Here is a 26,499-nt window from a genome sequence, read left to right as displayed (position 1 = left end):
TTGAGGTAATTTGTCAGGGTTTCATTTCAGTTTGTTGGTGAGCAGGATTAAACATGAACCACACTTTTTTTCCTTCACAAAAACAAACCTTTAATGAGAGAGGATTTTGTTTTTATGAAGAACTTGGCATCACCTTATCTCAGGTAAATTATCCCAGCTTCATGAGCATATATTGCAAAAGAGCCACGCAAGTTTTTTTTTGTTTTGTTTTCTAAACACGTATAAGGAAACAGAACTGACTTTTATTTTCCATGTAGAAAAATGATTTTGAAGTCAGTTCTCCAACATTTTGGCAATTCCACCTGATCATCCATTTCCCCAAACTGAATATCAAAAGAAGTGTGCAGTGCATGATGTACTCAAATGTACTCAGTGCACTGTTGTGCAGACGGTGCACGTGGGTGCTGATCTCGGATGAATGTCAGACCTTGAGGGAACAGAGACCCATAACTTGACAGCCAAGGGCCCAATAAAGCTTTGGAGGAGGAACATCACTCCTTTCCTTCTCAGTGTATGTCTGTACCCCCCTGGTGGAGGTCAGTGACGAGCATGAGAGTGCTGACAGAAGAAGATATGGCCAGGGCCGAAATTCATGGACCTAACTCAATATGGAGCAAAAGGTCCACATACATCATTCCTATCTGGCTCCCCTTAACACGTATCCTGTTGAGAACAAAGGATTATGGGTAAAACCTAACCTAAAACCTCCAACTCTCTCCAACAAGGTGGAGTCATCTTGCGTCAAGCTGTGCCTGTTTTGAACTTCACATTGATGCTACATGTGGTGTTTGTTTGTCTGCGGTCATTTGATGAGATGCAAATGACAAAGTGAGTTTACAAAAGTTTACAGAATATTTTAAACCTGCACCCGATTTTAGCAACACGCACTGAACTTTGGAACTTGGATGCATCTAAACACTGGAGGAAGGACTCCAGTGCTTTCACCCACGTCTGATTACGCTTAAGGGTAAGAGCTTCTGTATATTTGTAACTCTACAACTTGGTAAACTGTATGCAGTTTTGTAGCTGGGGATCCATTATTTATTAGTTTGAAATTTGTTTAAGGTCAAAGCGTATGTAGAGTGCAGTTGGGGGGGGGGGCTCACAAATACATTCATTACAAATGGGGAAAACATTTTTTACATCATAATTTTCAGAAATATAATTTGTATCATAATATTATATTTTGCATGATCACTGTTCGTGAAACTCCCTTGTAGTTGAAGTTCCATGTATCTGAAATGGCCACAGAGTCAAAAGTGGGCCGACATGCTGGTTCTGATTAGCTTGTTTGCTTTCTATGTGCCCAAGAGAAGGAAGTTCCCCTGCAAGCGCTCAGTGTCAACAGGCCACCCTTCTCTGCTTAGCAACATGGTCTCCCGTGGTATGGGAATAGTAGCTTCACAAAGGTACAAAGAAAAATCTGCACACATGACAGAGGGATGCAAGTGTGGACTCTATCACCTCCCTATTGTTGTGTCTCTTCTACCAGAGGAGGTTAAAACCCCGACTAATGTTGGAATCTGGTGAAACATGCCACAAAAAGAGCCACAAATAGCTTCTAATAGAAGTCGCCATTATCCTCACCACTGGAATGTGCAGCTAATGCACAGTGACCAAAGCCAGACCCAGTTAACATACTTGTGGTGGTGCTCCGTTTAAAGCTGTAGGGAGCTTGTGTTGTTGTGTTTTTTGTGACAAAATCCATACTTGGCAAGATGACAGGAGTATACAGTATGTAAAGTTGCGGAGGCTAATGGCAAAGTGTAACGCCAGCTAATCAGAAAGCTGATGTAACTGCATTGGCCTTCTCTTGCCATGTACCCCCCCGCCCCCTCGCCTCAGGCGAGAATCGCTCTGCCGGACCGCTCGGACTCCATCACACTATGTATCGAGTTGTACCGAGCCAAACCATGTTACGCTGAGCAGAGAGGGGGTAGTGTTACAGTCTATTTGTTACAGGTCAGTGCATCATCTCAGGTTAATTATAACCTGCGGTATACAGTAAAGTCTCCCATAGATATGTCTGGATATGGTTAGCTACAGGCCCATACTGAAAATCAAATGAACAATGACCACTCAATTTAGCTGTTATCAATCTGAGACAACATGATCTGTAAAGAGGGAATGTGTGTTCATACGAGAACAGTGAACCCCCGTTTACTGCCCGCATTCGAAAAACATTTAGATCAAATGGACTCAAGTAGTGGATCGATGCATTTTTGACAAAATGCACTGCAACAGAGAGAATATATGAAAACATTATTTAAAAATAGGTTTCACCTGCACTTTAAACACCATGGAAATACACCTTCAATGTACTAAAGCACAGTTTTAAGTACTCCTGACTTGTCACTCTCTTGCCCACACAGCTCACCAAATAAGAGGCAAAACAATCTTGCCTCAAGTTGCTGTTTGGTGCATAGGCACAAACAACAGCAGTCAGAACCCAAACCTCCACACGAAGGCGGAGGGAGGCTATCCTCACGTCTACTGAGAAACCACAATGTACAGGCGCCAAGCCACGTGGGGCAATATGCATACCCACAATATTTTTGCAAATACAAAAACAGGGGAAGCATGACAATAGCGCACAATTCACTATGTGTGACTATGTCTTGTCAAAAGTTCTCTGCCTCGCACATGAGCTCTGGCTCCTCCTCCGGTCAAAGACTGAAATTCCATGTCCCACTAGCTTCTGCAGCCAGGGATCAGACTATCAAGGCAGCTGCCCAGCTCAATACGCACATTACTCTTTTGGTCCCTCCCTCAGGTGGTGAGCCCGTGGGATGCAATACATTCTGGGATCCAAAAATGATTTTTTTTTTGGTAAATAATACATTTACAGTTGCCCCTCGCCATTCGCTGTGAATTGGGACAGATTAAGCCCTTGAATAGAGAAGATCCGTGCCTAACTGACACCCATTGAAATGCATTGCGTAGAATAAAAAAGTTATTTTATACATTCTAAATTTGTTGTCATTAATCAGATGATTAATTAGGAGTCTGTATGTATTTATTTTTTATACCAAAAATCAGGATTAGCTTGAAAAAATTCCAAATTGTCAAGCCCAATAATTTACATGCTTAAACTTTTGCAGTCAAAGCACCAGGTGATATGGAACTAAAGGCATGAAATTGAGACCTAACTGTATATCGTGAAAACTCAAGAAAAACATTCTTACAAATCTGTGATAAAGCAAAGCTGCAAACTGTGAGCTGTTCTCCTAATCCTCTGAGGAGAACCAGTGATAAAGGTGATAAAGGTTCATTCAATGATTGTCCACCCCATTTTAAAGAGGACACCCTCTGTGCATATTTGCCAAACTATCAGGCAATTGGGGTAGAAAAAAAAACGGTGGTTATTCCTAACTGCCCACATTCTGCATGATTATTGCACTGGTGTTTGTTCCATCTGTGCGGCTTACCGAGTGATTTCCTGCCTGATCAAGCCTGAAATCCTCCAAAGACGTTCATAACAGAGATTCAAAGAGTCTCAAACCACAGCCTCAAACCAACTGTCAATCTTCTCCAAAATCACTTCGGACAGTGTGAAGCTCATATTGCATCGACACAATGTCTGCCGGTAATCACGCCAACGAGCAGTGACATAGCAAAGCAGTAAGGGGTTAATTGCTTGATGTCACGCAGATGAAGGAACGTATCGCTTCAAAAGTTGAGACGATGCACAATGTCATTGAACTTCATCAAAACCAACGTGAAATGACAAGAGTCAGATTATATGGCTGTATGTGAGGACTTTGGTGAGGTATTTGAAGCTGAAGATGATGGCACTTATCAGCAGATTGAGAGAAGGCGATGCATGTGGTCGGATGGACGAGAATCGGATGATTGGAGCGTTTAAGGAAATGGTCAATTTTGATGAATTTGTTGAGGGACGGAGGTCTGGCGAACAGACTGTAACACAAACCCCCCCGAGCTTTTCAATGATTCGCTGAACAATCTCATACAATACACATGTGGTTGAAGAAAAGTCAAACGAACAAAACTGCTCACAAATAAAAGTCTCTAAACTGAACTCTAAAAATATGCTTCTGGGAAACGATTAATAAGAGGGCCAAAATGGTTTGAGCTGCACAGCACAAAGCAGATGCAGAAGCAACAGGATTAGAATGTTGTTGGCGCTTTTACAGACCGTAGAGTATATGACAACTATTGGACATTTATACATTAAAATCACCATTAGCGCCACCATCCTCAAATTAATTAATTCATTCTGATCCTAACTTTCAATTACAACACATTCAAGTATTGCAACAAAGTGTATTCCTCTTCCTCGGTGCAAACGTTATGGAGGATTTTATTTAATTCTAAGGTTTGAGGAGGCACTTGGTTTGGCTTATAATGTGAAAATATACCCTTTAAAGAAGCGTTCCCTAGAGTATCTCATGTAGTTTGGACTGGGTAGGGCCTTCAAATGAGCTAATATGATAGTGATGATTCACAAGAGGTACTGAGGCATTTAGTGCTGCTTTCTAAGACAATTGTCATGTGAGTAGGGAGGATGCAACAAAAGGGTATATGTTCGCATATTATTAGTCTGGTACAATAATGTATTTTAGCGGATTCATAGAGGTTTTACTGTGTTAACGTAATCAAGATGCGAGTGATTAAAAGCAGAACAAACAACGGGTGTTAAAACAGTATTTAGGACAACGTCACTGATTTCTCTTATACTGGCTTCACTCAATGAATTGCCAGATGCCGTGTGTTCTTCCACTGGTAAAAAGGTAGAAGCCTGGAGGAAGAACATTCCTTTGATGGGAAATATTAGGGTTAATTCTTTCATGGGAAAAAGGGGATCCTTGCCCAGATCTGCGGTGTACTGCAGGGAAAAATCACGAGATGAGATCTAAAAGCTGTGGCATCGTCTGGTTTGGCTTCAGTGAATCTGAATTGTTTATGTTTGATGACAGTGAATTATCACAATAATTAAGGAGCAAAAAGAAGAAACTCAGGGAACATTTCCTCTTGAAGGTAACAGTAATGATTTTCTTGTGGCAAAGCATCAACACACATCTTTAGGCTTAACAATATTAAACAGGCAGATATGCCAGCTGTTTACTATTGAATTCAAAAATAAATCAGATACGGGATTTGAGCATTTAAAGCCACATGAGAGAGTAGGGTCAGCTTAAAAAGCCTCTTTCCAGAAAACCTCTTGTTGTTCTTGGGACTTTTCCCCCTACTCTATCCTTTATAAACTAAATTGTAAACAGGAGAGAGGGCGTGATGTTCAACATGTTGACAATGATGAGCTGAAACAAGTGGCTCGTATGAGGTATGTAGATCCCGGCTTTAATATGGATAGGGATTCAAATCCGAGTTTGGAATTCATACTAGTTTTGGGAAAACCAGCAATTTTGTGCGGCCCAGTACCAAATTGCACAAGGTGAAGTGTGCACTATTGTCGTGCTTCCACTGTTTTGATGTTTGCCCCTCTCCAAAGCAAAAACATTGTCTTCTCCATTGTCTGTCTTGATCTGGTTTGAGCGCTGTGGCTTGTAGTCTTTAAAGAAGGACAAAATGGGCCAGCACTTTGACTCCAGCTGGAGCCTGCCAGAGAGGTGCAGCGAGGGTGGGAGGGGACAACACTCATGTTCTGTCCTTGGCCTGGAACACCAGACGCCACGACACATCCCTCAGAGACTGCAGATGTACGGTTCAGGTTTCATGCCAAGAACATGTGCACACACATAAACACATGCAACGTGATCAAGCAATGCGTGTAGGAATCCTCTGTACTGGATGTTTTTGGTGAAAAGAGATCATTGTGGTTTTCACCATCAGGATGAAGTTTAAAAAAAACAGAACTTCTTCCTTCCTGGTAGTTCACATCATTGCCACCTCCATTATCGTTTTCAGGCTAGAGAACAATATACGTATGTACATACAATGTGCTAACAACAAAAAACTCCAGGCCCAAAGACCCCTTCTGATGTCTGTAATTGATTGACCGTTCTCATCGGGAGCTCATCTTTCCTTCCCTCCAGCGACAATGTAATTCACTTTGGGACAATGTAGCCAATGAGGATGGTATGCAAAGATGAGTCAAACAAGTTAGACGCTATCCGGCTGGGTCAGAGGTGTGGGAACGGTCTGGGAATGTCCGATCAGGGTCAAAACGCAGTCACAGATGAGGAGAGCGCAGCCTCCTCCGAGGGTAAACGCAGCATCCTGTTTGTGGCTAAAGGAGATACAGGAGGTTAACTCTGCGGAAGTCAGAGGTCAGGAGGGTAGGTAACCTCACCTGCCCTTCTCTTCAGTTGCAGCCAGTGGAACAAACCTGTTACAAAGCCTAAGGAGGAACGGATATGAAGCATGGCACGCTCGGCCACATATGGTCTGGAAGAACTTGAACGTTTTGACCTTAATTTGATGCAATTCTCCATTTATAGTTGTGCATTGATTCTCCAACACAGAACTCTATCTATACATGGCACCACACTGCTCCTAAGATATACAAAGCAAAAAATTGTCCAAATTATACCTTAACTGTGGATAGATTAAAATGTGTCCTACCATATTCAGCACAGACCACATGAGGTCCAGGTGCCTCACCTTCTACAGTACAGTATGATGTGGAGCACTGTTGTGAAACTTCACATGTACATGTTCTGCCCCTCACACAGTGCTCTACTAATGCTGTGATTGGTCTGACGTGCTCTTCAGAGATAAACATCCAAATAAACACCAAAAAAGCGCCAGCTGTCACAAAGACAATCACGCCGCAGTCAGCAGCAGATTTTTTTCATCAACACTGCCACGGGCAAGCTCTCATAGGAGTGCAGAGTAAACAGAGAGAAAAAAAAGTACTTGCGTTGCAAAGTGAACAAAAGTCAAGAAAAGAAAACTATGAGGTACATGGTTATTGATGGATTCAATTAAGTAACCACATTTTTGATGCATGGGGTTCTGCAGACAGCTCTTGACCTTTATCTTTTTCTTTGCAAAGTTCAATCTGACAGTGATGAGATTTTATTGTTATCATTCATTTTACTACAAAGCGGTGGCTTTCATCATTGTTTTTGTTTTTCTCGTTACGAGGATTTATTAAACCCGTACCGAAAGCCCATTTACTTTGACAGGTCTTGTAGTGATGATAAATGAGAACATGCATCACATTTCAAGACAAACACACAAACAGTAGGGAATTCATTACATATGCAGCCGGTACGTTTTATATCACAGATTCTGAATTTTGTATTGCGCTGCACGTAAAGCCTGGTGCCACTTGACAGCTTCTTTTTATACGCATTCCAGTATAAAAATGGGATCTCAGCTTTCCATCTCAAAGCACTTGATGTGCCTTATCCAATAAGAGTCAACAAAGATGAATAATTTTCTAAGGAATTCCTGTGTAGTGGTGCCAAAAAAGCTGGAGGTGCTCTGAGCTCAGGGGAGGCATTACGGTAATTAAGGAATTTGTTCAATTTTCTAAGGGAGCATTGAGGACATTCATATGGCTTCACCCTAACATGTTCCTTTCCCGTCACCATTATTGCAACTTTTCACTATCATCACTATTTGTTTTTTCTTCCGAGAAGAGAGTCAGGAAATGCTGTAATTATTTATCAACATCCTCATCATGGGGGGAAACAGAATAGTGTTCAGGGAGCGACAATTTGCACCTCTCAGACTGGGATCCAATCCCAAAGTTGAGTGTATTTTATGATCAAGCATCTGTTGCACACTTCTTTCTGGTCATGGTCTTCCTTTTCAATTTTGCCAATAAAACATCAGGAAGAAAATAATGTCAACAGAGCAAAACAAAAAAATAGTAGGAGAAAACTGTCTTAAAAAGTTTAATGCCTGTCTAGTGTGTTCTGTGACAACGTGAGCAATAAACCTACCAAAAGAAAGAATAGAGGGGTTTTTTTTCCTTAGAAAAAAGCATTCGAATACCAGTTGGTTTCACAAAAATATTTTCTGACCAAAAAGCAGAGAAAATTTGCTTTGTGAAAAACAAAAACAAAATAGGCAAAAGGGCTTGTGATGGCAAAAATATTATGTTCACAGATATGTAACTAAGAAATGTGCAATGCGTGATACTGACTCAACATCAGTGTCATTTTTTTACATGGCGTTCAACTTTCAAGGTGTTGGCATTTCCCTCCCTCATAATCAACGTGACAAGCCAATATCCAACGGCTAAATTTGATCCAAATTGTGCTGATTTCAAATCCAATTCGTCGCAACACCGCCTTCTACAGGGATCTGGTGGTCATTGCAGTAATTTCCAACAATTACACAGACAAGCCCATTCCAAGCAAATCTTATGTTTATCAGCCTTTTGGAATGGATTGTGTTCCACCTTGCAGGTTCACTCAATCAAGGTTCTCCTCCGCGTGGAAGATGGAGGACTGACGAGGAAGGACTAACATGGCCCCTCCCATCACCGACAGAGTTAAAGTGTACCTCCATCAGCGGCATCTGTGACCTTCCACTTTCAGCTTGCCCTCCTAAGGGTGATGTTGGCTAACTATGGCTGACAGGCCCTCAGATCAGGTGTCCCTTTTACCCTGCAGGAGGAGGCTGCGCTGAAGTGACCTGTAGCCCGAACAGGAGTCGTCTGACATGGGGATCAAACAGTGGCACGTGCACCTATGTCAGCGCATGCCTAACTGTGGGATTAAAGCCCCGCAAAAATGTATAAAATGACACAACTTGCATTTCTATTTAATTTACTCTTTGATATTGGATGGGATTCGTCTGATGTAAATCTATTTCTAGAACAATTTCTCACGTCAGTCATAAAACTTCAAACTTGATAATCCCACCAGGAGATTGCTTATCTCTATATCATATATCAGATAGCATTTGTTTCACACAGTATCATAATCCTGTATGGAATTTGCGCCACTGGACTGAAATTCACCACAAAACCACTGATTTCTTCTTGTCTGTATCACCAGCTTTTTACAATTACAACTGTGGTTTTGATAAATATATGTATGTATTCACTCTGCTTTGGAATTTTTACCAATGTGATGTGAAAGCAAATTACATTGTGGTGAGCGAAGAAAAAGATGTTCAAAATTTTTCGTGAAAAAAAAAAAAAGAAAAGAAAAATGTTGCCTCTTATCATTTCCTGCTGGAGAGCTTTATTAAATACAGACAGTAAACAGCCTCAAACTTAAAATACAACATTATTATCTCAGATGATATCATCAATGTTGGCTCCCATTACTTTATGACTAACTGAACAACAGTTAAAAGCAGAAATGTGGAGTGATTCAAGCCTAAAATAACAGCCTTAACAATGTAATAAGGAGAATCTATCATTGTCATAGTGACAAAGTGGACTTTATTTTTAGTGGACCAGCCCAGAACACTATGACGTTATTGTTCTGTCATGTTCATTGATTTTTTTAAATATATTTTAACCCTGACACATTTTGTTTGCATCCATCTTGTTCACTGCCTTGGATTATTTAACTTCCAATTATTATTTATAATAATTAGCATTTAAATAAATAAATAAATAAATAAATAAATAAAATATTTAACATCAACGAGCATCCCTGATTAGATTTTGATCTATGCATCATTTTCGGTTCCGGACCATCCTGAGTATGATGAAACTCCGATTCCAAATAATAATAGCTTACAGATGTGAATTGGATTTGTGTTTACATGATTAAATTTTTACACATTTCAGCTGACCTGACCTAAACCGCACTACGTTTTGTTTTGCAAGCAGACCAAGTCCACCCTTTCAAGCGGTCTTGGTCTGCTTGTTTGGTGGAGATCATGGATAGTGTCAAACTCAGATGCGGCCCTTCAAGCCATTTTATTTTGCCAGTGAAGATACCCTGCCACAATTCCTCTTTGACTTCCAGTCATAACGAGTCATAAAATGATTCTAATCAAACGCATGGGCAATTATGTAGCATGATGTGGTGATTATTACTATTGGGTTCCCATATACAATAAATTAGATAAGAGGATTCAAGCTGTTGTTTCCTTTTCAATGTTTAGCAAATCTGTTCCTGTTTACATAAAGCTGCATAAAGCTCTGTGTACCAACATTACAAATATGCAAAACACTTAACGTCTTTCGTGCCGGTAAAGTGAGTTATTTACTCATAATGCAAACGTCTAACAGGTCAGTCTGTATTTGGAAGGTTGCTACTCTTCAACACAATGGGAGGGACCTCTTAAAAGGGAATAGGCCTCCATGGTTGCACATCAGAGAAAGTGTACGTGCGTGTTTAAGGTTATGGTACAAAAATAAGTGGAAACAAGTTACTCTGCAAGAACCGCCCTGGCCTCCATCAGAACATTGTGTCAAAATAGTTTCATTTTTGATGTGACATTAATGAGCACTAAGGAGGCTTATTGGTGGAAAAATGAGCACTTTCTTCTCCTGAGTGCTACTGAAGACAGAAAGTGAGCCGAACGCAGCAGCTGGGTTTCATTTAGTCACAGGGATTTTGTTAAAACACACACATTTGTTGTCCATTTGTATAAACTATAATAAGGGATTCTGCATACAATGGATAATACAACACTGCTGCTCCTCACACACGCACGCACGCACGTTCACCCCCACACACACCTTGCAGGACTGCAGGACTTTTTGCTTTTTTCTATTTTTTGTAGATGAATTACCCATTGCTGGAAAACAATTAACATTGGATACACTAGGGGCTGCCACAAGTCAAACAACAGCAGGGATAGCTCTCATTTCTATGGGAGGCTAATATTCAATTCTGCAACTTTTTAGAATGAATAAAAGACCACCGGGGAAGAAGGGGCAGGTGTGGTTTTCATGAAAAAAAAAGGAGTAGCTTCATTAAAAAACAAATTACATGGAAATTAACACAGATGCAGGCACGCACACATCCCGGTTTCTTAATTTCTCACATTTCATGGTAGAAAGCAAACATCTGGAAATGAACAGCTGCTTAAGCAGTGCATCCATGTTAAGTCACTGAGGTTAATTTTACCTTCCGATGTTTTTGTCTGAGCACTATACAAATACACATAATTGCACTGTAAGGTCTGGTGTTTTATATCACCGCAAGTGTTATCACATTAATATGATTTCACACTTTGATTTATGGTGACCACTGGTGTGTTTCTTGTGGTTGAATTTGCAATAGTTTGTTATTTTAGAAAGATTGATTTTATTGCTTTTAAACTAACACGTATTGAGGGGGGGGGGGCGATATTTGAATTTGAACACTCCTAATAATACATATTTATCTTATTTTTTTACACTGTTTATTCATTCTACTTGCAGCATATGATCAGGTGCAGATTCATGTATTGGGATTAACTGGACAATGCAGAAGTGCTTCAAGTGCTGCTGCCGTTCTTTTATTATCAGGTAAACATTTAGCGAGGTACAACATTTCCTTTTTTCCAACCAATCCAATTGTCACAAGTTCAAAACTATGTAATAAAGTATGAAATGTGTGGCTTCAAATTGTCATTTCTGCTTAGGTGGTCCTTTTTTTTCATACAGCGTTTCAAACAAGATAGATGGTGGTGGTGAGTGAATATGAGGAAAATACATCTGCGCCAACATGATTGGCAACAGAAATAAAAACCACCACAAAAATTAAGGTTGGGATATCCTAAGGTTATACCCCTGCTGAAATTGTTTCCATAAAGATAATCAAAAACAGCTACTATGTTGTAGAAAAATATAGTAGTATGATGTGGAAGTATTTATAGCAATAATTTAATATGAAAGGTCTCCTCTTGATACATTGTCATGCTTGTCCTAGGCCCTAACATGGTAGATAGACATGCATTGGTCACAAAATTAGGTACGCCTGTGTTGGAAATCCCAAAATTGGTGTTGAAAATTATGACTTTACAGATTGGTTTGGATTTTAGAGGAAGTTAGATCAGGTATACAGGTATGATACAAAGTACTTCGTAAACAAGATTAGTTGGTATGGAGCTGTTATTGAACATTTAGAATGATTACATTAATGTTATTATTTTGGTCTTGCTTTTAAATCATTCATTAATTAGTTAGTTAAAAGTACAATACAACTTTGGATCATCATTACAAATTGTACGGACGTACACAAAATTGTAGGGGAACAATCCTGTGCTCCTTTTTACTGTCTCGAAACCAATAAAGATTGGAAAGAGCATGAGAGCAATTTATGACAGCAATTGAAAAAGGATTGTTCAGAACTGCTGCAAGTCTTCATTGATGACCACAGTGTGGTTTTGTGGTCTATCCCGGGTCCAAAAGCACTGGACTGGATTGGGTTGAAAATTGACTTACGACACACACAATTGCAGAGCACTGGCACACATGATCCGAGGCTTGTTTGTGGAGGGCATTCCAGTAAGACAGTTCTTCAGACATTAAAGCGCCTCCTTGCAAGCCAAGCTACGCCCCCTCCCCAGCACGTATCCGCTGGGTCAGGGTAGGGGGTCCTATTTGCTTTGTCGACTTTGTTTGGATTCTACAGTCACTTTCCAATCGTGACCACGAGTGCTGATCTCTCAGTTTGTTGTTGTACAGTATGGACAGTCTTTTGAAGTGACACGAAAGAAAGCGTGTGCTCCATTTACAGCACAGCAGAAGCCTTCATTGCTACATGCAAATAGGGACCTCGTCTGCGGAATATGAATGGTGGCCTCGAGCCTTATACGAATATTCTAACTTGGCATTGGAAAAGAGAATCAAGTTTCTTATGAGCCCTTGAATGAGCAAGCAATTCAGTCGATTTTACTCATTAAGTAAGAGGTCAACAACCAACTTCAATTATTCAGTCACTCATCTTCCAAATTGCTTAACCTCAATTCCATATATAAATTACAAATCTTGTATTTCAGCTCATACACGTTGAGGCTTTTTTTCACGATAGGATGTAGCTGAAAGAAAATCCAAGAGGCTTGAATTCCACGTGATATTTTACAGGGGTCATAATGTAAACAAAACAAAACGATAAATGCCCAAAAGGATAAAGTGTTCAACATGCAGGGATGAATGACTGTTCGATAATGGCTCACCCCAAGGGCCAACCATAGGAGGTGAAAAACAAGTCTACAGAGAAAATTGTAGGGGCATGAGATCGTTTCACTTGCGACAGGTGAAAGCTGCAGCTTCAACTCTAAAGACTGACTTGTTTGCCAGGAATACTTGCGTGTCTCTCTTTTAGTTCAATGTGTTTGAAGTGCTTCCATACTAAACCCCCAAACCAAATCCCATTGCATACTGTAGCTAATTCAGTGCAGAGAATTACCCTAGGTAGCACTGAAGTCATATTAATTAATCAAATCAAGACTCAACTATTTCCTTTTTCTTATGGATGTGGTGTACAAGTGCAGCATCACTGTATGAGCAACAACTGGAGCAGAAAATAGAAAACACACACAAAAATTATGAAGCATTCTGTAGCCAGAATACAAGAGTGGAATAGTTTCTTAGCCACATAAAACACTTCCACATGGGAGTGCGATTGAATGGAACCAAAACAGGATCGTGAATAATACCATTTACCGGCACATCGTCGGCATGCCAACCACAGCTACGGTATAGGATCGTGTCTGTGTGCTGCCTTGACCCGTGATGGTCACTCAGTGGTGACACAGCATGGTGGTTTTGTAAACCAGTGAGCAACACAGAGACCTTGATTGGAAACGTTGACTGTATTGTAATTTCAGGCATATTCGTTCAAATGTATAGAACAGCAAATATTTAAAAAAAAAAAAATCACTATTATTAAATATATAACGGGATGTTCGTACCAGCAGTACAGAAGTCATAATTGCACAATCGAATGACATTCCTTCAAAGATTGTCAGTCGAACAAAGAAAACACTAAGAAAGAACATACCTGCAATGAAAGGAAGATGGAACCCATTCAAATGGCATCGTCCACGCCATTGGAAATCCACAAAGAATGCAAGTAGAAAGAGAAAGGGGGTATTGGTTAGTGGCAAATAAAGCAAAACTACTTTCACTGTTTGTGAATGTGTGCATTCCTGTTGCAACATATAAAGTGGTTTGTAGGATGCTAAGACCAACATGGAGAAGTTGAAGCTAGATGCATCTTAAACTAAATAGCTGCTGATACTCATCCCAATGCTCAAATTGTGTGTATCAAAGTCAAAGTCAGACATTTTACACAAATTGTTTTAATCAACAAAGAGCAATTAAGAGTTCCACGTGGATTTTCTTTCCCTCACATGTATTTTCTCCTCATTCCACAATGTGACATGAGGACAATAGTTTCTTCAAAAATGATGTTACTCTTCCACTGTGATATGCATAAATGCAAAACATGCGACCGCTATAAACACATTAGTCCCATATATTGAATGGAATCTGATCTAATGCAAAACAGTCCTGTTCCCGTGGAACTTGACAGATAATTACAGATCCTCGCAAAAGACAGACATGAGAACTGATCTGATGTGTGGGAGGTTGAGGACACCTGATGCAATGGCGGCAGTAACTAATAATGGTGAAAAATACTCTCAGTCTCATAGATGAAATGAACCCACTTTGCTTCAGCAACATAAAACCATAGCTGCACTGCACTGATTTTGATTTAAGAGGTTTTCAAACACATCTGACAATAGTTCATTTAAAAAAAAAAAACTATGCATAAGCATATGCATATATAACCAAGTTATTAAATGCTGAATCACAAACACAAAATATACACAATGAAATTTTATTTTAACTACATTCTACATATAAATACATACATTAAATGTATCCTCATCACTGCCTGTATAAACAGTTTTATAATCGTGAACGTTTCATTTCCTTGCTAGAGATTTTTTCTCTCTCTAATTCCACACAAGTCAGAGGTTGGCTAATGTCCTAGAACAAATTGCGTTTGACCCTGGGGTTGATGATGCAGTACTACTAAATGGCGCTTGCGATGAGCACGTTACAGTATGAACACGGCCGGTCGTCGCTTGAGAAAAGTGGAATAAAAGTACATATAAGAGCACTCATTAACCTTCCCACAATGGGAATTGGCCAAAAGCCCAGTGAGATTCTTATCACCTCTCTTCCTTCTCCCCAGAGGGCTAAAACAACACGGATCAACATGTGGCCCGTTTTTATTCTGCACAATAGGAGGTCAAACGCTGAGCAGATCTTAGCGATAGTGAGTCGTTAGCACACTGATGGCATCTTCACAATCCGCTCATGGGAAAATAAAAAAAATAAAAATAAAAAAGCCGAGCCACCGGGGGCAAACATCTGTGTCGGGCAGTGTCTGCAGTCCATTAAAACACAAACTTTGCTAATAAACGGCGATTGCCTTTTCTCCCTGCTGCAAGGTTCCTACGCATTATTGCATACTCTGACTCATTTTTACCATGTTGATCAGAATGCATGAGTGTATGTGAGAATAAGTGATAGCAAGTCGTGGATGAAGGCGTGGCTACTTGTAGGTGTGACTGACTGCACATGTGAACTGCAAATAGAAATCTGGAAGTTTTTATCCAGCAGAGTGCGCATCTCCCCCCCCCCCCCCAGCAGTCTGCACTGGGTGCATGCACCCATGTTTATTCCCATGAGCTTCAAGCTGAGAGTCAGCTGTCGCTCTTATCACCGGGAGAGGAGGCATGGGGTCGCACATCTGGCAACCCCTGGCAGGGACGTCCCGCTACTCAGCCTCCTCCATCATCCGCCCCCTTTATGGCGCTCACGAGTTGAGCTTTTTCGTTGCCTTTTACACCTCCTGAGAAAACAGAGTTGAGCTAAAAACGCAGAGGGGAGGGTCTGGGTTTCATCTGGGCGCACATGCTCTCACTCAAGGGCTTTTCCAGAGCTTAGAGTGCAACTTCATCAATTGATAACCACATTAAATCATCTCTAATCCATTTGCTGCTAGGCTGGTTGCATTTTTGTCTTTTACAAGACTAATCAGGGAGGTGATGTCTTTCTTCTAACTTTCCCACATCCCTCTGTTTCCTCTCCTCCCTCCAAAGCCGATGTGGGTCACCCAGTTAGTGAATGTAAAAGCTGTTTTGGAAAGCGCTGCACCAGCCTGTGGAGATAATAGTAAATCCTTATACTAACAGAGCCTACCGGGCAAGCGGAAAGCCGCTAATCTCCCCATAGATACACCCTGCAGACTCGGCAAGGACCAAAACCCAGAGTGTTACAAACTACCCAACACAAAGAAGTAGATTACTGCTTGAAAAGGGGAGAACTGGGGCGCTATACAGACTGTTTTGAAATTCTGCAAAGACAAATGTAAGAGTGTCGGGTTGAAAAGATTTATTGATCCTGTATCGCTCACGGGTTGATACAACACAGCTGTTTGACAGGCTTTCACTGTACATCTCTACTGAGACATTTGAAAATCCCATGTCACAATGTATTCTCATGACAATAATTCAGCACATTTGCAAACGCAAACATAAGTGCTGTGTCGAAATACTCCCAATCTGTTTTTTTCACCTGACATTTATTTACTGCAATTGGCTCTGAGGAGATTTATGCCAGTACAAAACCAACCAATATGGTTTGGATTAAGGTGCTTAAAACTCTGCGTGTGAGTGTATGCACGTGCATCTTTACATGCGTGCCGCCGGGACGACATGCCAACAGCGTTCCCGCCTCCAGCAGCATGATGATTGACACTCGCAAAAAGCGTCTGGATTTTGAAGCTTTAAACTAAATTCAACTTGACTCGAGACAATCAAGAGAATATCAAAGACAACAGAGACAATTATCGAAATAAGCGGACCTTGAAACGAAACAGTGGTGCAGCATAACGTCAGCGCAGGTGAGCAGCACACCTTTTATTCATTTGGACAGTTTGTTTGTGAATGAGGAAATGTGCATGTGGACTTTTATGGCAGGACTACAACAAACCTCTCAATTGGGGGAAAAAAAAACTGCAGGTTTTTAAAGTAATGAAATTCAAAAGAAGGCTTTATTGACTGAACCGCGGCACCAGTAAAAACAACAGACAGATTTGAGGTTAAAAAATGATCCTAACTGTGCCATTTCAGATAACTGACGCAATCATTAATAGTCAAAATCTGTCAAATCGGAACATAATCATGAACATAGAGGGAAATTAATTGTAATTTACAGTACAAGTACAAGACAGGCTAGATAAGATGCGCTCCAACAAGTTATCTACAGGTCCAAAGGACAAGAATATACTTATGACTGGGGTTCATTGCATTTCTTTATGGGAGTTCTAGATTTATTTAAACTACAAGTAGCTGAATTTCAAGAGCTTTAACAACAGCTGTCTCTTCCGTGAAAAGGGCATCCGAGAGGAGAAAAGCCAGTAGTTCCAAAGTGACCTCGACTTCACCTTCCACATGTTCATACTCCTTGTGCAAGTTAGGATGAGGAGAAAGGAAATGTTGGACCACGAGTCTAAAGAATGAGTCTCAATGGAACAGTCTGAACGCAAGCAACGATTACATTTTATTTGGCTTAATAAATAATATTTCCTGTTATTTCCCACAGTGTAAAAGATTTATTGCTCTGAAAGCAGAGAATTATGCCTTGACTCAAATAGCCCACATTCTGAACATGTCTGTTTTTAATATTGCAATATTTTCTTATCAACGTCGTTAATGTGCGTGGTCAGTATTTTTTGAGGTGTTGGTGGCAAGTTGCCAAAAATCTCCTACTGATTCAAGCAGCATACACTCAAGAGTCGAAACATGCACACGCACGCCCAATTGCAATTTTTCCTTCCCGGAACACATGGGCAAGGGTTGCAGTCACAAATTCTTCTCAGTCGCCCACAGGATGAAGTCCTTGCACTTTTCAACACTTAACTGCACAAAATAAATGAGCACTGGAAAGCTGTGTTCCAAATTCCACCACAGCAATTTCTGATTTATTTAAAACTTGGATAACACTCTCAGATGCATTTTATTTTATTCTTTCTTAGATTTTTATGCAAATTATAATTCTTCAAAAGCAAACCCAAAGTGCGTTGTTTTTGACCCAGCAGTTCTAGGAGTGTAGGCATAAGGATGTTGGGCGTGTGATGTACCTTGCCTGTTTTATAATTATTGTGAGAATTTATTAACATGGGTCTTCACATAAATACCAATAATTATTAAAAGTAAAATCATAATAAACATGAAAGGTCATTTGAGCAAATGTATTGTTTCAGAAGTCCGTATCAAACTTATCATCACTTATCCGAATCATTTGTGATAATCAAGACCCAAAAGTAGCTCTCGACTTGAAAAAAGTTGGTGAGGGTTGTTCTAGCATCTCTCCACCCAAACTGTTATCATCTTGCAGTGTATACCGAGGAGCTTCAGATACTGAAGGTACCTATTTAAAAAATACCAACAATTATTTGTATTCTCATCCATTGATGTAAAATAACACATGTTGGGTTTACCAAGGCTTGAAAAGCATTGCCAGCAAGAATAAAAGGACATAGCAAGTAATTACTATTTCGTCTATTCTCCCCACTTCCCTTGCTAACTTTGGTAAAAGAGGAGAATTTTAAAATAAATCTACAGACTGGTTTACAAGCTGTCCTCTTGTAATAACTGAGTGTTGGCCTCCAGACACTTGGCATGATATCAAGTAGAACACAGTAAGCTGAGGAACTCCCCCATAAAACTCCACTAGAATATCCCTATCCCCCATTTGCACAGATTGACAGTTTTAATAATGTTAGATTATGTTTGAATGGGATTTTTACTGCACAGACTGAGATGGGAGAAGATGCTGAATGCTTAAAGCTTCTTTAGCCACACAGTAGGCTCTTCCTGACTTGTAACAACAAACCTCTGGCTATTGTCTGTGTGTGGTGGCCCTTCAAATGTGTGCGATTGTGTTCCCGCTCATGTGCCAACAAAAAAATAACAAAGCAAAAAAAGCGTGCTGGGTGTGCTGACCGTAACGAATGAGCCGTGTCACGGCAGCGCGGCCCTCCGCTGCCACCCGGCCCGCGTGCCCCGCGGCTCCCTTGGCTTCCCAGAGGCCCAATCCAAACCTCGCATCAACCCGCCCACCTTTTGACCCCGGTAGCAAGCTCGCTGATTAAGACTTCATCAACGCGCCGCAGCTCTCACAGCTGTGCGTCAGTACACACAAGCTTGGCTTTGTCCGAGCACATACACAAGGCTACACACATCATGCTGACCCACAATCATTGGGAACCAGGAACTTGGTAACCTTTCAACCTTGACGACTAGCTCCTTAATCTCCCTTCCTCTGACCCTGAGCCTATGTGTCTGCCTGTGGAAGGAAATGAACCTACAGACAGCACTAAGGCAACGTTTCATAGCCATTCTGTTTGACTTCAAGTTGTGCCAACCTACTTGTATTCGACAGGCCATAGAGAGACCCTGGATTTCTGACATGCGGATGCTGGTCAAAAGCACAGCTTAACCCCCAGTGAGTCTTCGAAAACGTCAGAGCCTCAGGCTCAACCTGCCTTTGTCCTCCTATAATCAAGTTGCACAGTAAAGCTCCAGGCTAAATTGCAACAGTCAAATATATAGACTTTTTTTATCAAGAGAATCAAGTGGCAAATAACAACGTGTGTTGTCATGCAGTACAGTGCAACTAACTGTGCAATATGTTAAATTTAAGATGTGTAAAACCCAAGGAAATCAAGCTATAACAACCACTGCAGTCTATTTTGCAGGTGTACCTAATGTTGGCCAGTAAACACTTTCATGATAGCATTGCAGAAAAGCGGAAAGAGAGCAACAGTTGGAATATACCCTAGGCTGTTAGTTCATTGTGAAAGCTAGTGCTTTATTTACAAGCATCCTGATTGAGGATAATCATTGCGAGGATGTGAGCACTGCAACGCCGTCGTTTCGTGAGCATGTGCTGGAAGGCTCCAAGGAATTATCACACCGCAGCAAGGCAGGCTGATTTTAAGCCATACTGCATTGATATATGTGTTGGTAATGATTTTGTGGTGTTTTCTTAATGATGTGTTAACCATTCATTCATAAAGTTTCATTCATTCATTCATTCATTCACGGAGGATTGAATCTGCTCGTTTCACACTAGAAGGTGCAGAAGAACAGGACGGATGGACATAATGCCATCAATTAAGAAAAGCAAGGAACTAATCTTAGGCTTCATTTGAGATGAGCAAATAAAATAAAACTAAACAAAAAAAAAACAATCATAACCAGGTTAGTTTTCCACTCCCCCATTAGACAATCCTGATGTCAGCAAAGCGTTGAGCCTTCCACCTGGCTTTTTAAAGCAGCATGACATTGCATCACGCAAGGCATTTATCTCGTGTAACCTGAGGACAAATGTGCTCTCACACAGATATACTCAGACGTCACACCCACACATGTAAGGCCAGATAAACGGTATGTCAGTCCAATGTTAGCCTTGTTCATATGCTGGGAGAGAGTTTGAGCTTTCCCCATGTTTGGTCACTCACTGTCAACTAAAGTCATCAATACTAACTGACTTGACCACCTCATCACGACTTCATATGTTCAAAGGAAATAAACACAAAGAAGAATCTGTGACATCAGTGAGTGAATACGCGCAGTCCGGGATCCTTTCATTCAAATTCAGATTATAACAGCATCCAACATAAACACAACAAATAAATTGGCCTGATGAGATTTGATATGCAAACTGGCAAATGCAAAATGTGAATTTGAGCTGATCGGATCAGGAGTAAACGTGATCTGTCAAAGCTGGGGGTTGTTTCATTAGGGTCATGTTTGAAAATCAGGTTTGAGACATTAAGTAGAACGATAACAAAACACCACCTGCATTTCGGCGAACCACCATTGACGTGATATTGTGCATCTCAACTCTTATTTATAGAGCACTTTTAAAACAATCTCAGTTGAAAAAACAAGTGCAATACACAAATACCAATGAAGCAGAAAATGCAAGACAATTGAAATAACAAAAGCAGTTGTTAAAAAAAAATATAAAAACTAATAAGACACTAAAAGAAGGGCAGTCTCATGCTGTGTTAGCTGCTTCAGCTCAACTGTGACCCCAATGAGGACAAGTGTGAAAGAACTGACAATTCTTTTGAAATGTTTGCAATTATCCATGCTTATCAGCTTGAAACAACAACTTCCAATGGGATTTGGGTGAAAATACATCACAGGTATATTCTCTCACAACGACATAAATAAGGTCTGACTCAGCGCGGACGCACACCGAGTGTTTATGTACTGAAGTAGAGCGTGTGTGAGTGCGAGCGCCTGTAGCAAATCAAACGTGTGTGCTGGCTAAACAGCCACTAGAAGCAGAGCAGACACAAACATTTATAATAACAGATGTGTTTGAATTGGGATGAACAAGGTCAGTACACAGAAAGAAAAGACCCATTCACATCCCGACATCTTTGCCCATGAAAACAGAGGAAGTTAGTACTGCTCTCACGACCAATCAGATTCCTTTTGGCTCCGTGTTGTTCTGGGATTGCGTAAACGGGAGAGGCAGGCTGATGATTGTGGGATCCATCACGCAGCAGGCTGATACCAACTTGCAATTTATCATCTTGTGATGACAAATTATCACAGGCTTTAACCCTCAAGAATTCACTTTAGTACAGTGAGTTCTTCAAGACAGTTTCACTGTTGAAAACATACATAATCTGATATGTGCTTTAACTGTCGCTTTAACACACTCCTGTGCTCCCAACACGGATTGAAGAAAGCCAGAATACATTTGATCCTGACACTAACATAACGCTAAATGTGTTTCCACTAAAAATTGACATTGCGGCATAAACTGGGCATTGACATACAGAGCACATACAACGTGCACACTCGGAGCGCATGCAGCGATGTTAGAACACAGGATGAAAGAATCCTGAAAATGTTGCTGATGAAAGAGACACAAGGTTCCAATAAAATGATCCTACCAACCGCTTAAGAGCAGCAGACGGATATGAAAAAGCAAGCCAGTACACCTACACAAGCCATTTCCAAAGCCCCCTAAAAACACCGTCGGTGACATTTTGAAATGAACCGAAATGCACTCTAACCTTTACAGGTGAACTTAGTTTGACCTTCTCCTAACTTTTGAATTCACATGTCCAGCTGTTTATTGTTTCAGTCCTTCAGAACAGAACTTTCTGTTCTCTAACAAGTAGCTAAACATCAAAAAGGTGTTTGATGCACAAATCAACCAACAAATTTCCCGGGTTCAATTAAAATTCATGCTTAAAGCATCCTCTTCATCACGCTGTTCAAATTTGGACACTTAGACCATATGATGGGGTCAAAAAGGATAAAATAATAAAAACAATTTACATGTTCTACTTGTGTGCTTTAATATGGGCAAAAGCTAGGGAAACAGCAAACTAATTTGTCTCGAAATATTTGATAGCATCAGGTGTCCCATGTCTAACGTGTGATAAAAGAACTTCAAATGGAAGAAAGTAAATCAAAAGACGACAACCAGGGTACTTTCAGGGCAAGAACCTTCTCCTGACGTGGAAACAAACTATGACCTCAGCAAGTCTCCTCTGCTGCAAACCATTACAAGCCATTTTGATTTGACCATCTTTACGCAAATAGATCTTATCACCTACAAGCTTTTCCTGAAATGCAGGAAATTGGATTTTAATTTTACAGCAAATGCAGGCATGGAATTTTTCTAATTAACTTAACTGTACAAAAAGACATTTAATAACATCAAGACATGAATTCCATTCTACTTTTGGTTACGTCTCAGAAATAACATGCTCGATGGAAGCTGGGCTACTCGGAATAAGTTTTGATACGCGGATGTGCATATTATCCACAAATACTCATTCAGTCTCATCTTAATTTGTCTCACTCACACTTAGCTAATTAGCCAAATCATTGAACCTTCACTAAAGGGAAGTTCCCAACAAAACATAAAAGCAGCAATGATACAGCTTTATAGAAGCTAACAACCGTGGTGGCTTAAGTTTCATGGTCAATAAACAGCCTCTCAACGTGTGTGCACTGATGAGCATCATAATGGGAATTTTTCACCTTTAGCACCACAAAAGATTAATGAGCGGCGTGTCAGCTCCTTCAAACAGACGTTCAGAAAACAAACTTCTTAATTGCCTCGGTCAGACCACTCTCCTCGTTGATTATTATGATTTAGGTGAGCGAGCAAAGGGCTTAATTAGCGTGGGATGCGAGGTGACTGCAACATCAGCTCAATCCCTGCGCCATCTGCGCTGCGAAACCTCGTCGAGCCGTGTTTCACGACCTGTGGCGTGGCCTCTGACACCCACATGGTCTCCCCGGGCTTGTTCCCAGTGGACCTTGCCCACTCTGTCTCTGCTCAGTCACTTATCACCCACCAGGAAGCACAGCTTGTCCCACGGCAAGCAGATTGGAGCGGCCCGTTGTGGCCGGCCTCTGGGGAGGATAAAGGTGGAGTGAAGACTTGGAAAAGCATCAGGAGATACGAGAAGGTCTACTAGTGCTGGGGGGATGGGGACAGTGTTGCATGGAGAAACCCCTGAATATTATATTTCAAGAGATATTTTAAGAGACACTGGTTGTGATGGCTTCCAATGACATGTATGGAGGCACAAGAAAATACATATGCATAAAAAGCAGCTAAACATGAAAGATATGGAAAAAAAACAGTATTTTACAAATTAGATTTGAAATTTCAACTAAATCATTATTATCAGAAGTACTGACTTACCTGCCAGATCGGCACAATTGTAAGATAAAAATTGAAAAAGAAATGTCTGGTGGTAGCCACTACTGATATTACTGATAAGTCACAAAAACAATGTTTACAATCTGTCCATCATTATAATAATAACTATGATTATGATTATGATTATTATTATTATTATTATTATTGATATAGTAGTAGTATGAAAGTATGTAAGCATGGCCGTATGAAAATGATAATTGTATGGTATGGCTCCTATTATATTTTAGCTGTGGTCAAAATCAAGCAGTGTCTGAAAAATTGTCATGTGGCTCTATAGCTTGTGCAGGTGTACCTAATCATGTGTCCATGAGCATAGAAGCAATAAAGAATAATTACAACTGGAAACATGAAGTGTAAACATGGAAAGAACAAGTTAATTGAAGAATTGACCAAAATGCCATCATCCTGTGTGCGTGTATAACTAGCTTTAGTGTAAACGACATACACAAGTCTCTTTTGAGTAATGTGCTCATGTAAGACACATGAAAAGAATTTCCCTCTTGTTGGGAGTGGAGCGTTTTGGGTGTTGCCCATCACCACTCTCATGCTCTATTAACTTTTTTTTCCCCCCACAAGAGGACCAATGAAGAACCCATTTGTGTTGGTGTTTTGGAAGGGAACGTATCATTCTGTCAAACAAGGTTGAATGATATCTTTGGATGACTTCAACATTGTTTGTAATGACAAGTGTGCTGTTCTTTCCATTTCCTCACTGAATAGTGGAGAAGCACCTTGTCTCACTGACCGTGCTTGTGTGTGGGCCTCGCACACGGCTGATGTTTCCATTCCTGGTAATGAACTTTCCCTCGGCGACCGAGCCCGAAAGGTCACCAGGCTTTAACCCCATTTGAGGTCAGCCAGTGATTATAGCTCAATATGCATGTGGATGCATATTTCCAAGCAAGAACTTTTAGCGGCTCAAACAGCAATATAATCCTGAATAATACGGTGTCGGCATCCGAATTTGCAATGTCAGCTATGTATTTATATTGCGTTAATCTAATAAGTGAAGTCTTCTAAACTGCACCGTAGGGATTCAACCTCTACCCTATACAACACCCCCTCCCTCACCCTGTAGCGCTTCCCTTCAAGCCAGATGTGAGGTCATGTTATTGAGAAGATGATGAGAAGTGGCACACATCTGTCTTCACAGCATCATAAGATTTTGTATGTTTGACTGTTAGAGGTGAAGCCACGACGACGAGAGACGGCCTTGACGATGGGTCGATCATGGATACGCAGGGGATTGACGGTCTCCAAGGAACTGTAATTATGGGCCTTCTTCTGTCATTGACATTGATGGAAACAGACAGGGGGCAGTGTGGTAAAGATGGAGGCCAGGCTGGGAGGGTCATGGACGGAAATTGGCGGATAGAGTTTGGGAGGAAAAAAAATCCAATTTAGTCATATGTATTAAAATTCCCAGTATGACCTGGCTAGTGTCTTCCTATCAGACAGTATAGAACACTAAACAACAACACTTTAGGGGGCGACAACATGGTGATCAATAGGCTCAGACTAATCTACAAGGAAGGAAGTGTCTCATACATAGTGAGAAACAACATAAAAGTATCGAGACGAATTGGTTTCCTTTCAATTTGGGCTTTTGGGGCAATTCTATGGAAACAAAGTCAGTCATTAGCGGGATAAATGTTGGGGACAACTGAACTCTAAGACACATTGTTAGGCAGAAGGCCATTACTCAAGTTCTCCTCTAGCTCCCAAATGTTTGTCTGGATGAATGGACACAGAGCCAATCCAAAATCCTGCACAAGTGTTTCCAGAAGTCTGGAAGCTCTTATAAAGGGAGGCACGCACCACGCCATAATTTCTGCTGCTACTGTCAGTCGATAAGACGAGACACAGACAGGCTACGACTTCTTATCAAAGCGAGTGTTTATTGATTTTGTATTTTACAGTGGTTAAGCTTGTCCTCCTCATTTGTCATTAAAGTTAAGAGAGAGCTTTTTAACGTAATAAAGCATTGCTCGTTCAGAAACAATGGCGATAGAATGACTAAACAGATATTCCTCTGGGAAAATTATCTGAACCCCAACAAAAAGGAGGTCAACCAGAATCTCTGGATGGATTGTGTTAAACTTTGAAGGCTCCACTGTAAAAATAAAATACAAGAAGAGAGAGAGAGAGTTGAAGCATAGTATCGCATCTTAGGGTGGAGCGTGGGAAGACACCCTGAGTCTAATGTCATACACACGTTGCGCCAATAAATTATTGGTTAAAAGCACCCACGAACATGTTTCATTTGATGTACCACTTGAGGAGAACCACTGTTTACCCGCAAACATCTGCTTACCCTCCAGAAGTACACAAACTTAACCTAGCAACTGCCCTGCACGCATTAGACGGCACTTATGCTCACTAATAGCAAAGAAACTTGTTCTAACAGCGGTGATGGAGGAAGTGATGTGACCACTTTAAATGGATGAAAGATAAAGCGGTTCAGATAATGGATGGATGGATGGATGGATGGATGGATGGATGGATGGATGGATGGATGGATGGATGGATGGATGGATGGATGGATGGATGGATGGATGGATGGATGGATGGATGGATGGATGGATGGATGGATGGATGGATGGATACAAAGGTGGTGTTCATCCAAAAGGAACAGACTGGATGACAAAGAAAAGTTGACACAACAAGGCAAAGTGTTTTTTTACAGCTCCAGCTGTTGTGAAATTTGCTATATAAATAAAATTATATTATTATATTCAATGTTGCGAACGTCACTTTGAAAAAGTAATTAGTTATACTCACTACTTGATTCAAAAACTAACTGAGTTACAAACTAAATTACTTTATAATAAAAGTAAGAAGATACCAGAGAAAGTAACCATTTACATTACTGT

General features: G+C 40.7%; 1 protein-coding gene across 1 annotated transcript in view; it reads right to left on the bottom strand.

The window, feature by feature from the left end:
- col23a1b (collagen type XXIII alpha 1 chain b) overlaps positions 1-26,499 on the bottom strand; it is a 93,438-nt gene that overhangs the window by 41,803 nt on the left and 25,136 nt on the right. The gene's annotated exons all lie outside the window — the stretch shown is intronic.

This window comes from Syngnathus leptorhynchus, chromosome 2 (genome assembly GCF_054491065.1).
Source record: "Syngnathus leptorhynchus isolate UIUO chromosome 2, UIUO_Slep, whole genome shotgun sequence".
Classification (NCBI taxonomy): domain Eukaryota; kingdom Metazoa; phylum Chordata; class Actinopteri; order Syngnathiformes; family Syngnathidae; genus Syngnathus; species Syngnathus leptorhynchus.
The sequence above is the reverse complement of the archived record's forward strand: the minus strand, read 5'-3'. Positions and strand labels throughout refer to the sequence as shown.